Source organism: Tenrec ecaudatus, chromosome 6 (genome assembly GCF_050624435.1).
Source record: "Tenrec ecaudatus isolate mTenEca1 chromosome 6, mTenEca1.hap1, whole genome shotgun sequence".
In the NCBI taxonomy this organism is placed as follows: Eukaryota; Metazoa; Chordata; class Mammalia; order Afrosoricida; family Tenrecidae; genus Tenrec; species Tenrec ecaudatus.
In genome coordinates this window covers 26,387,610-26,401,267 of record NC_134535.1, presented here as the reverse complement: position 1 = coordinate 26,401,267, position 13,658 = coordinate 26,387,610, and the positions used below count along the sequence as shown (strand labels likewise).

The following is a 13,658-nucleotide window of genomic DNA, read 5'->3' as shown; positions in this document are numbered from 1 at the left end:
GAGGAGTAGCACATTAGCAAGAACAAAGAGTACTGGAGGAAGAAATTCAAGCTGCCCTGAAAGCATTTGCCAAAACCAAAGCTCTCGGAATTGATGGAACACCAAATGAAATGTTTCAACAAGCTGATGAAGCACTGGAAGCACTCACTTGTCTATGCCAGGACATTTGGAAGATGTCTACTGGGCCAACTGACTGGAAGGGATCCCTATTTATACACATTCCAAAGGAAGGTGACCCAATACAATGTTATCAGTGATATCATAAGCAAGTAAAATTGCTGTCCATCAACAGTTGCAACAGTACACTGACAGAGGTTCTGGCCGTATTCAGCGAGGACATGGGACCAGGGATATCATTGCTGATGTCAGATGGATCTTGGCTCAAAGCAGAGAAAAACAGAAAGATGCTTACTTGTGTTTTATTGTCTATGCCAAGCATTAGATTGTGTGGATCATAACAAACTATGAATAACGTTGAGAAGAATGGGGATTTCAGAGCGCTTCTGTGTGCTCAATCATAACTTGTCTATGAATTAGGATACAGTTGTGTATATGGAACAAGGAAATTGTGCTTTACAATTCCGGGAAGATGTGTGACAGGGTTGTATCCTCTGACCATATGTATTCATATGTATGCACAGCAAAACATCAGAGAAGTTGGACTATATAAAAAAGAATGTGGTAGTAGTATTGGAGGAAGGTTTATTAACCTGTGATATGCAGATGGCGTATCTTGATTGATGAGAGTGAAGAGGCAGTGAAGCACTTCCTGATGAAGATCAAGGATCGCACCCTACACAGATTAGGACTCAATGTAAAGAAGACGAAAATCCTCATAACTGGACCAAAAAGCAACATCGTGATAAATGGAGAAAAAGCTGAAGTTGCCCAAAGATCCCATCTTGCTTGCACCCATAATCAATGCTCATGGAAACGGCAGGCAAGAGCTCACACAGCACACTGGGAAAATCTGCTGCACAAGACGTCTTTAGAGTGCTGGAAAGCGAGGGTGTTACTTTGAGGAGTGAGGTGGCCCTGACCCAAGCCAGAGTATTTTAAATTGTCTCATATGCAATGCGCAAGTTGGACATTGCATACAAAGACTGAAGAAGAATCGAAGCGTTTGAATTGTGGGGCTGGCAAACAATATTGAAAGCATGGAGTGCCATCTGTCTTGGAATAAGTACAACCAGAGTGTTCCTTGGAGGCAAGGACAGTAAGGTTTCATCATACATATTTTGGACATATTGCTGGAAGAGACCAGTTTGTGGAGAAGGACATTATGCTTGGTAAAGTAGAAGGAAAGCAAAAAAGAAGGTAAGCCTTTAAGGAGATGGACAGATATGGTGGCTGCAGTAATGGCTTCAAGCGTAAGAACAATTGTGAGGATGACCCAGGCCTGGGCAGTATTTAGTCAGTTCTGTTGTGCACAGGATTAATATGGTCAGTACTGATTCCCTGGCACCTAATAACACTACCACTACATTCCTAAGCAGAAATAGTGCTGAGCAAGAGAGTCCCCAGGGAATACCAAAAATAGACTTTGGGGCCAAGGCGTGGTACCCCATCAGACTTGACCAGAAAACCCTCGTAAAGGTCAACAAACAGACCATGAACTATTTATTGGTTTTTCTTTTTTGTGTCATTGGTTTTTTTTGTTGTTGTTTTGTTTTCCTTTGCTCTGTTTTGTTTTTGGTGCATACTATTATCTCTGCAGATTTATCTAGATAAGATAGGTGAGATAAACAATCAGGAGCAGAAAATAACTGGGCAGACAGTTCCAGGGGGACGTGGCAAAGAGGGATGTAGGGGAAAGGAAGTGGTGTTAACAAACCCAGGGACAAGGAAACAAGTGATCCAAAACTGATGAAGAGGACCGTGTAGGAGGCCTGGAGGGCTTGATCAAGAGCAGTGGATCGGAGAGGAATTACTGAAACCCAAATGAAGGCTGAACATGATAGTGGGGCAAGAAGAAAGTAAAAGGAAATAAAGGAAAGAACTAGGAGGCAAAGGGCATTTATAGAGGTCGAAATAAAGGCATGTATATATGCAAATATATTTATATACGAGGATGGGGAAATACATCTATGTGCATACATTTACAGATTTAGTATTAAAGTAGTAGATAGACATTGGGCCTCCACTCAAGTACTGCCTCAGTGCAAGAACACTTTATTCTATTAACCTGGCATTCCCTGATCCTCACCTCCCTACACAATTGCTGAAGACAAAGTGCGCGCATAAGCAGAAGTGGTGTAGAAAGCTGATAGAGCCCAGTTATCAGAAGATATAGCATCTGGGTCTTAAAGGCTTGAAGATAAATAAGCGCCATCTATCTGAGAAGCAACAAAGCCCACATGCAAGAAGCACACCAGTCTGTGTGATCACAAGGTGTCGATAGGATCAAGTATCAAACATCAAAGAACAAAAAAATCCCATCATTGTGAATCAAGGAGGAGTGTAAAGTGGAGACCCAAGACCTATCTATAGGCAACTGGACATCCCCTTGCAGAAGGGTTGCCAGGAGGCGACGAGCCAGTCAGGGTGCAGTGCAGCAACGATCAAACATACAACTTTCCTCTAGTTCCTATAAACTTCCTCCCCCCCCCACTATCATGACCCCAATTCTATCTCACAAATCTGGCTAGATCAGAGGATGTACACTGGTACAGGTAGGAACTGGAAACACAGGGAATCCAGGGCGGATGATCCCTTCAGGACCAGTGGTGAGAGTGGCCATTCCAGGAGGGTGGAGAGAGGGTGGGATTGAAAGGGGGAACAAATTACAAGGATTTACCTCTAGTTCTTTAATGATTTCTCCCCTCCACTATCATGATCCCAATTCTACCTCTGGCTAGACCAGAGGATGTATACTGTACAGATCAGAGCTGGAAACACAGGGGATCCAGGACAGATGAACCCCTCAGGATCAATACTGAGAGTACCACAGGAAGGTAAGGGAACAGTGGGAGAAGAAAGGGAGAACCGATTACAATGAACTACATATAACCCCGCTCTGGGGGATGGACAACAGAAAAGTGGGTAAAGGGAGACATCAGTCAATGTAAGACCTGAAAAAATAATAATAATTTATAAATTATCAAGGATTCATGAGGGAGGTAGGGGGAAAATGAGAAGCTGATACCAAAGGCTCAAAGTGAAAGAAAATGTTTTGAAAATGATGGTGGCAACAAATGTACAAATGTGCTTGACACAATGAATGGAATTATGGAGTGTGATAAAAGTTGTACGAGGCCAGGGGTGTGAGTGGCGATACTGGGAGGGTAGAGGGAGAGGGGATTGGAAAGGGAACCAATTACAAGGATCTACATGTGACCTCCTCCCTGGGGGACGGACAACAGAAAAGGGGGTGAAGGGAGATGTCGGACAGGGCAAGATATGACAAAATAATAATTTATAAATGATCAAGAGCTCATGAGGGGGGAGCAGGGAGGGAGTGGAAAAAAAAGAGGACCTGATGCAAAGGGCTTAAGTGGAGAGCAAATGCTTTGAAAATGATTAGGGCAAAGAATGTACAGATGTGCTTTACACAATTGATGTATATATGGATTGTGATAAGAGTTGTATGAGCTCCTAATATAACGATTAAAAAATTTTATAATCTTGTTGCACTGTGTAAGACAGCTGTTTTGCTCTGTCCTGTAGCATCACTGTGGGATCAACTCAGTGAGCACAATGGCAAGAGTAGGAGAGACCTACAAAAAAGGAAAAACAGCATACTGAAGGATAAGAAAACTTGACCTTGTAAAAATGTCCTTACAACCCTTGCTTAACTGTAATGCAATCTGAACCAATTCCAACAACATGCTTCAGTGGGATGGAAAAACGGAGCACGGATTTTACATGGAAAGGAAACGACAACATGCTTCAGTGGGATGGAAAAACGGAGCACGGATTTTACATGGAAAGGAAACGACAACATGCTTCAGTGGGATGGAAAAACGGAGCACAGATTTCACATGGAAAGGAAACAACATGCTTCAGTGGGATGGAAAAACGGAGCATGGATTTTACATGGAAAGGAAAGAGGTGCTGGATAAGCAAGGCAACACTGCAAACAATGAAATCCAATCTGAAGGGGGAAGGGTATCAGAGTTTAAATTGTGAACCCTTGATTTACAGAGGGGTGTGGATGATAACAGGAGCCCCGAATCCAGTTGCAAGGCCCCCACATGGATTAAGCCTCTGGTGAACCCCACCCCCGCCCCCCGCCCCGCTGAGCACACTTGAAGGATGTGAATAGCCTTATCAGACAGAGGGCAGTGGAAGCTGATTATGGCAGATGTAGTTAGGTTAAAGGTGGTATCTTAACATTTGACCTTCCTTTTGTCCCATTTTAAAGCTGCTTCCATTTAAAAAAAAAAGTGCAATGGGAAATACACATGGATTGAGCCTCCAGTGAATTCCCTGTGACCGGAGAGCAGGGAGGTGAACAGCCTTGCTGTCGTGCAGTGTAGTGGAAAGTGAATAACTGCACATGAGTTAGGGTAAAATTCAACACTCTACCATTTGATCTCCCTTTGACTCATTTTTAATTTGTTCTAGTTTTTAATAATTTTTGTTCTTTTTCTTTTTTTAATCATTTTATTGGGGGCTCTTACAACTCTTATCACAATCCATACATGCATCCATTGTGTCAAGCAAATCTGTACATTTGTTGCCATCATCATTCTCAAAACATTTGCTTTCTGCTTGAGCCCTTGGTATCAGCTCATTTTTCCCCTCCCTAATGAACCCTTGCTAGTTTATAAATTATTATTATTTTGTCTTATCTTACACTGTCTGATGCCTCCCTTCACCCACTTTTCTGTTGTCCATCCTCCAGGAGGAGGTTATATGTAGATCCTTGCAATTGGTTCCCCCTTTCCCACCCTTCCTCCACCCTCCCGGTACCACCACTCTCAGCACTGGTCCTGAAGGGATCATCTGTCCTGGATTCCCTGTGTTTCCAGTTCCTATCTGTACCAGTGTACATCCTCTGGTCAGATGTGTAAGGTAGAATTGGGATCATGATAGTGGGTGGGGAGGAAGCATTTAGGAACTAGAGGAAAGTTGTATGCTTCATCGTTGCTGCACTGCACCCTGACTGACTTGTCTCCTGGAGACCCTTCTGTAAGGGGATGTCCAATTGTCTACAGATGGGTCTTGGGTCCCCAATCTGCACTCCCCCTCGTTCACAATGATTTGATTTTTTGTTCTTTGATGTCTGATACCTATCTCTTCAACACTTCATGATCACACAAGCTGGCGTGCTTCTTCCATGTGGGCTTTGTTGCTTCTCAGCTAGATGGTCACTTGTTTACCTTCAAATCTTTAAGACCGCAGACGCTCTATCTTTTGATAGCCAGGCTCCATCAGCTTTCTACACCACATTTGCTGATACACCCACTTTGTCTTCAGTGATCCTGTTGGGAAGGTGAGCATCATAGAATGCCAGTTTAATAGAACAAAGTATTCTTGCATTGTGGGAGTACTTGAGTGGAGGCCCAATGTCCATCTGCTACCTCAATACTAAACCTAGAAATATATGCACAGAGATCTATTTCCCCATCATCATCTATAAATATATTTATATATGTACATGCCTTTATTTAAACCTCTCTTAAATGCCCTTTGCCTCCTACTTTTCCTCTATTTCCTTTTATTTCCCTCTTGAGGCACTACCATGCTCAGCCTTCATTTGGGTTTCAATAATTTCTCTCGGTTCCATTATTACCCTTGATCATGCCTTACCAGGCCTCCTACACCCTCCTCAACCAGGATTTGGATCACGTGTTGTTCCCTTGTCCCCCAACTCTCTCTCTCCCTAGGGAGATAATAACATGAACAAAAACAAGACAGAGCAAAACCAAGCAAAAAAACAACAACCAAAAGCCAATGACAAACAACAAAGAAAAGTCTGTAATTAGTTCAAGAACTGTTGACCTTTAGGAGTGTTTTTGCCCCTTTTTAATGGAAGTTTTGTTATTGTTTTACCTTGTTTTGTTTTTTCTGGGGGGGAAAGGTGGAGAGGCTTTTCTATACATGAAATCCAGGAGAGGTAAATCTGTAGAAACAGTAACTGGACTAATGGCTTATTGGGGAGTATAGCAGTGAGGTTGGGGGAAACGGGGAAAATGAGTACAAGGTCACAATGAGTACAAGAAAGAAGAAAGTGTTCTAGAATTGAGTATGGTGATGATGGTCCAATTCTTTGTAATGACTCAACTACTGAATTGCATGATGGGAATTTCATGCCAATAAGACTTTTAAAAAAAGAATAATGAGAACTCTGTAAAACATCTCATAATACGGATCAATCTGGAGGACATTATGTAAAGTGAGATAGATCAAACATACAGAACAAATATTATATGAGACCACTAATACACACGTGTGTGTGTCATGTCAATAATAGGTTCACCCACATAGAAAGGAGCATTCTTTGTTGGTTTCCAGGAAAAGAAAGTGGAGGGAGAAGCCGTAAGTAGCTATATACAAGAGTTAATTCTCAGGATGGGAAAGGCAGCACACAACAGTAAGGCAGTCAGCACAACGTAACAAAGGAAAACAGAGAGGTATGCAAGAATGAAGGGGCACATACAATCTTTCAACAGATGCACGTGAAAATATGTAGGTTAACTAGGTACGGTGGTGGCTACTTTTACACAAACATTTGTAGACTCTACTTGTATTCTCACAAAGAACATATAGAAGACGCAGTTATAGAAACTACCCAGACACTAAGACTTAACCACCGGACATGAAAGCTAAGGACCATAGTCTCCAGGGACATCAAAGTCAATTAACAAAACATTTCATAAAGATAACATTCTACATCCTAGTCTACTGAATAGCCTCTGTCATCTTAAAAGCTTGAGGGTAGCCATCTATTAATCAATTATTGTTCTTTTCCCACCTTGAGGGCAGGAGAATAAAATAAAATGAAGATTCAGGAAGCAACAACCCACAGCTGCCTATTACCTAAGACCAGACTATTTAGATCCCTGGTGGTACAGTGGGTTAAGCACTGGGCTACTAACTACAAGGCCAGTGATTTAAACCTACCAACTGTTCCGCAGAAGAAAAATGAGGCTGCCTGCAGCCATTAAGATTTATACCCTTGAAAACCCTATGGGGTAGTTCTTCTCTGTCTATAGTGGCTGTATTAGTCTAGAGTTGACTTGGTAAATCAATAGGTTTTAATCACAGATAAGTTAAAAATAACTGGCTACCAATAATGACCACTCTGATCAAGGCCACAAATCAAAATTCAAAGAAAACAACTTTAAAAATAGAAAATTGCTAACCTTACCCAGCAAATACTTTTTAAAAAGTGTAACAAGTGACAAAACTGCTGACTACCAAAAGTGCCATTAACCAGGATTCTTTGTTGATTGAACGTTAAAAGAAATTCTGGCTCATGACAATCCCATGTGTCAGAGTAGAATACAAAGAGTTTTCAGTGGCTGCTTTGGGGGAAGTAGACGACCAGGCCTTTTTTCTCTGGTTGGACCTCTAACCTGGCCTTTAGCAGTTGGGCAGGTTAGCTACTGGCACCACTCAGGAAATTCAAACTTAGAATAAAGCAACTACGTGCACTAGGTGATGCAAACAGCACAGTGCTGGAATACACGCCTATAGGTTAGTGGTGCAAGCCCAACCACAGGTGTCCTGCTTCTGAGAGGATGAAACCCCTTCAGATTAGTCAGATTCAATCTATCAACAAGAACATCGGTTAACATAGGCTCTCTCTAAACCAGAATGTCTTGTACCAGATTTTATCTGGAGTTGTATTTTCTTACAGAGTATCAGCTAAGAAACAAAGTTTATACTTAATCTCACGTATATCACCAATGATGCTACCTTGTATTATTCTCACCAGAAATCATGTTTGGATACACTGTCCTTCCTGATCACAAACTGAAAAATAACCTGCTGCTGTCTGAAAACATAATATTAGAACTAGAGGGGCTCAATGAATACTGTACTTATTATAGATTTACTTTCTAGACACACAATGACACACAGAATACTATTACTAGGAGCTACATAATTATCAAGTAATATAGTACCAATAATAAGACAGATTGATATATACATTATATATTACTTCTATTATATATTATATCATGACTATGTTAATGCTATAGCATAACACACATTATATAAGATAAGATTTCAATTATAAAAATATCAAATTTGACTACCTGTGGTTGGGGGGGTTTAAATTTATTTCTTCATCTTTATATTTTTCTGTATGTTTAAGTGACTGTAGGGCAGTGACTTACTTGGTATGGCTCTTCTGGTCATAAAACTAAACTCACTGCCATGGAGTCAATGCTGACTCATAGTGACCCCTGTAGGTTTCCGAGATTCTAAGAGTAGAAAGCCCATCTTCCTTCTGCAGTTGCTGGTGGTTTCAAACTGATGATGAGAATTGTAGCCTAATGCATAACCACTGCACCACAGTGCTCCCCCCGAATCTTTGTAATTCATACCCAATGCCTCTTTTCCATTGGGCTTCTAAGTAAGAGATGGTGAGGGAAGATGCTGATGGAGTTATAGAATTCAGCAGAGAGTGACTGTTTAAAGTGCAAATTGTGTCGTAAAAACTTGAAAAGCTGATGTGGGAGGTTTGCTGTCCTGTTGAGTTATAACCAGTCATCTCACAAGCAGGAAAGGGGCACCTCACTACCATCAAAAATGAGGAGCCAGGAATGGAGGCTCATACTTTGGAAGTCAAGATCTCTGCACCCTGAACCGCACCTCCACAATCCAGAGACAGAAAACTTCCTCACCAGAGAAATGTCAGCAGCAAAACCGAGACCCATGGCAACAGACAGTATTGGGCTTCTCAGCCCACAGAACAGGTAAAGCTGCGTGCCCTTAGACAGGAGGCATGCCTCCGGACACTGACATGGAGGACTAGCTCTGTTATCTATGGAACTAGAGCTGAGGGCGTGCTCTTCAGACCCAGTGACATGCCCTTTGGAGATTTGGTAACAGTGCTAAAAGAGCTCTCCTAGACTGCCTGAGCTGCATAGATCTTTAACGGGGTAGCTTCTCGAATAATCCCCATTCGTAAATATATAGTGTCTGAGTTCTGTGTGGTCCGTACAATGAATTATCAAGTCCAACAGAAAAGAGTGCTGTGGGAGGGACAATTAGTGTTAGAATGGGCAAAGCAAGAAGGTGGGGGTATGTCTGACCCTGCTTTGTAAGAATTGGCCTTGGGTTGATTTTGAGTATGATTCTCTCACCCAGCTTGTGAAGACAGGAGGTCAGAGGAATGCCCTATGCACTTTTTTACGGTGACATAAGCAGTCTATGTCATACTTACAAAGAGAAAGACACTCACAACCCCCAAAGACAGGATTGGCAAGTGTAAACATGATAACCAAAAGAATGATTAAAATATGTCATTTGCAAGAAAATGTATTTTCAATTTAACTCATATCAAAATGATACCATTTGTAAAGAACAAGAGTCTTTAAAAAAAAGAAAACGAGTCTTTAAATCAATCAGACACAAACAAGTTTTTTTTTCTGGTTTAGCCATTCATTGTGTTATCTCTCTGATCTTAATAAAATGGAGAAATAATGTCACTCTCAAAAAACTAGTGAAGATTAAAAATAGATACATGTAAAGTATCTGCTTCGAAATAATACCAGTTTTCTTTTTGCTTCCAACCTACTAGTTAAATTGTGAATGCAATATTAGTTTTAATAGGAGCAACATCACCAGTTCATGCTTATTCATACAAGATGTTAAAATGGCCAAAACTATGAGCTGGCCCTAAAAGAAGTCTCAGAAGCATTTTAGGATTGTTTGTCTACTACAATAGTTCAAAGAGAAGACTGAAGCTATATTTGGTAACTCACATCAAAAGCAACTGAAAAGCTGCTTGCTTAGGGTAAGTCGCTCACTCACTGCCACTGAGTGGATTCTGACTCACAGCACAACTGTTCAGGCCACAGTAGAACTGCTCCTTTGGGTTCCTGAGGCTTTTAAATCTTTTTGGTCATTTTACTTGGGGATCCTACAGCTCTTATCACAATCCATACACACATCCATTGTGTCAAGCATATTTGTACATTTGTTGCCATCATCCTTCTAAACATTTACTTTCTACTTGAGCCCAGCTTCTCCTTTTGTATCCCTCCCTCCCTTACAAACCCTTGATAATTTATTAATTATTATTTTTTTCACATCTTAACACTGACCAATGTCTCCCTTCACCCAATTTTCTGTTGTCTGTCCCCTAGAGAAGGGTTTATATGTATATGTAGATTGTGCTCGGTTCCCCCTTTTTCCCCCACCTTTCCCTTCCCCTCCTGGTACCTCTACTGTCATTATTAGTCCTGAGGGGTTTATCTCTCCTGGATTGCTGTGTTTCCAGCTCTGATCTGCACCAGTGTACATCCTATGGTCTAGCTAGATTTGTAAAGTAGAATTGGAATGATAGTGGGAGGGAGGAAGCATTAAAGAACTAGAGGAAAGTTGTATGTTTCATTGTTGCTACAGTGTACCCTGACTGGCTGTCTCCTCCCTGCCACCCTTCTGGAAGGGGATGTCCAGTTTCCTTCAGATGGGTCTCTACTCCGCACTCCCCCTCATTCACAATGATATGATTTTTTGTTCTTTGATGCCCGATACCCGATCCCTTCGACACCTCGTGATCACACAGGCTGATGTGCTTCTTCCATGTGGGCTTTGTTGCTCTGGGCTAGATGGTTGCTTGTTTACCTTCAAGCCTTTAAGACCCGACGCTGTATTTTTTTATAGCTGGGCTCTATCAGCTGTCTTCACCACATTTGCTTATGCACCCACTTTGTCTTCAGCAATTGTGTTGGGAAGGTGAGCATCATGGAATGCCAGTTCAATAGAACAAAGTGTTCTTGCATTGGGGAGTACTTGAGTGGAGGCCCAATGTCCATCTACTACCTTAATACTAAACCTACAAATAGATGCACATAAATCTATTTCCCCATCCTCATATATATTTACATATGTACATGCCTGTATTTAGACCTCTATAAATGCCCTTTGCCTCCTAGTTCTTTCCTCTATTTCCTTTTACTTTCTTCTTGTCCCACCATCATGCTCAGCCTTCATTTGGGTTTCAGTAAATCCTCTCAATTACATTGCCCTTGATCAAGCCCTACCAGGCCTCCTACACCCTCCCAGGCATCAATTTTAGATTACTTGTTCCCTTGTCCCTAGGTTTAACACCCACTTCCTTTCCCCCGCCTCCTCCTCTCCCATGTCCCCCCAGAACCATCGGTCCTGTTTTCTCCTCCAGATTGTTTATCCCGCCTATCTCATCTGGATAGACCTGCCGAGATAATAATATGCACAAAAAATATGACAGAACAAAATAAAGCAACAAAATAACAACAAAACCAATGACAAAAAGAGAAAAGTCTGTAATTAGTTCAGGTCTGTTTGTTGACCTTTAGGAATGTTTTCCAGTTGAGTCTGATGGGGTGCTAAGCCCTGGCCCCAAAGTCTACTTTTGGTATTCCCTTGGGACTTCCTTGCTCTGCTCCCCTTGCATGCCCTTAGTGTTTTGCCTCAGTGTGGTGGGGTCAGATCGGGCACAATTCCCATACTGTGTCTCCAGTGTTGTCCCCTATAGGGTTATGGGTCAGTGAGGGATTCCCTGTCTTATAGCTCAACTCTGCCTTCCTCTCCCTTCCTTTGCTCCTGTGTGCTCTGATCAGACATGTCCCTCTCTCTGAGCTGTAGTTTCAGTGCTGTCCTCTGAAGTAAATTCTTCTGGGGGAAGGGGTGGCTGTCCACGAAGTTCGAGTTGGGACCGACCCTTCAGACCTCTCCACTGGTTCCCTGCTTCATGCTGGTATGCAGGGTAGACATTTCAAAGCTGATTTATTTTAATGGAAGAAATCTATCTCAATGAGTCAGTTAATTTTGTTCTTATAATAACTCCTTATTAAGTCTAAAATAGAGTGCTCCTTAGAGTCAAGGATAGAGAGATTTCATCTTAAAAACTTTGGACAGGCTTCAGGAGAGACCAGACCCTGGAGAAGGACATCAAGCTGGTAAAGCAGAGGGGCAGCAAAGGCAAGGATGGCCTTTCAGGAGCTGGAGTGACCCCGTGGTTGCAATAAATGGGCTCCCGCACAGCAATGATTATGAGGATGGTGCACAGGGCAAGGCTTTGTTCTGTGGTGCACAGGGTTGCTCAGGGTCACAGCCGAACCAATGGCAGCCAACAACCACCACAAACAGGACCAAGACAAAACCGAACCATCTGGATGAGAGAAGCTATCAGCATGAAGCCATAGTTGAGCCGTCTTTTAAACTTTTCAGTAATTCTTCTGTTGGGAAGGGGCAGGATGGGGCAGGAGGATAATGGAAACATGCACAATCTACTTGAAATAAAAGTATGTTAACAAGGAAGCAAAATGAGGATGAAATCGTTGATGACCTGAATATGTCAGTCATTAACAACTGCATCAAGGAAAAGTCATGCTATATGATAACGATAAAAATGGCAAGAACTCTAATTTCATTTTTAAATTTAGAGCATATATTCCCCACCCACTCACTGCCAGCTATGAAATGGATTTCAACTTATAAGATGCTGAAGGAGAGAGTGCAACTGTCCCACAGGATTTCCAAGGCTATAAATCTTTACAGAAACAGATTTCCATACCTTTCTCCCTTAAAGCAGATGGTGGGTCCAAACTGCTGTCCTTTCAGTGAGCACTTTAACCACTGTGCCACTAGAACATATACTGTTTCATCAAAATGTCACCATTATGGTATGCAAAGCAGTTTATTTTAGAAGTCACCCTGGATCATTTGTAACAATACCAATGAAATAGATGTTAATATAAACATATGAATGTATACACCTTACTGATTATATTTTATTTTATTTATTTTTGTGATTTCAATTTAATCTTTTTTTTCTTAAATCATTTTATTGGAAGTTCGTACAACTCTTATCATAATCCATATATCCCTCCATTGTGTGTCAAGCACATTGTACATTTGTTGTCCTCATCATTCTCAAAACATTTGCTTTCTACTTGAGTCCTTGGTATCAGCTCATTTTTTCACCTCCCTACCTGCTCCCCCTCCCTCATATTATCCTTGATAACTTATAAATTATTATTATTTTGTCATGTCTTACATTGTCCGATGTCTCCCTTCACACACTTTTCTGTTGTCCGTCCCCCAAGGAGGAGGTTATATGTAGATCCTTATAATCTACTTCCCATTTCTCTCCCACCTTACCCTTACCCTCCTGGCATCTCTACTCTCATTATTGGTCCCAAGGGGTTTATCTGTCCTGGATTCCCTGTGTTTTCCAGCTGTAATCTGTACCAGTGTACATCCTCTGGTCTAGCCAGATTTGTAAAGTAGAATTGGGATCATAATAGTGGAGGGGGAGGAAGCATTTAAGAACTAGAAGAAAGTTGTATGTTTCATTGTTGCTACAGTGTACCTTAACTGGCTGTCTCCTCCCTGCCACCCTTCTGGAAGGGGATGTCCAGTTGACTACAGATGGGTCTCCATTCAGCACTCCCTCTATTTTAAAATGATATGATTTTTTTTTGTTCTTTGATGCCTGATACCTGATCCCTTCGACACCTAATGAGCACAAAGGCTGGTGTGCTTTTTTC

General features: G+C 41.7%; 1 protein-coding gene across 1 annotated transcript in view; it reads right to left on the bottom strand.

Moving 5' to 3' along the window:
- BLTP3B (bridge-like lipid transfer protein family member 3B) overlaps positions 1-13,658 on the bottom strand; it is a 97,378-nt gene that overhangs the window by 65,698 nt on the left and 18,022 nt on the right. The gene's annotated exons all lie outside the window — the stretch shown is intronic.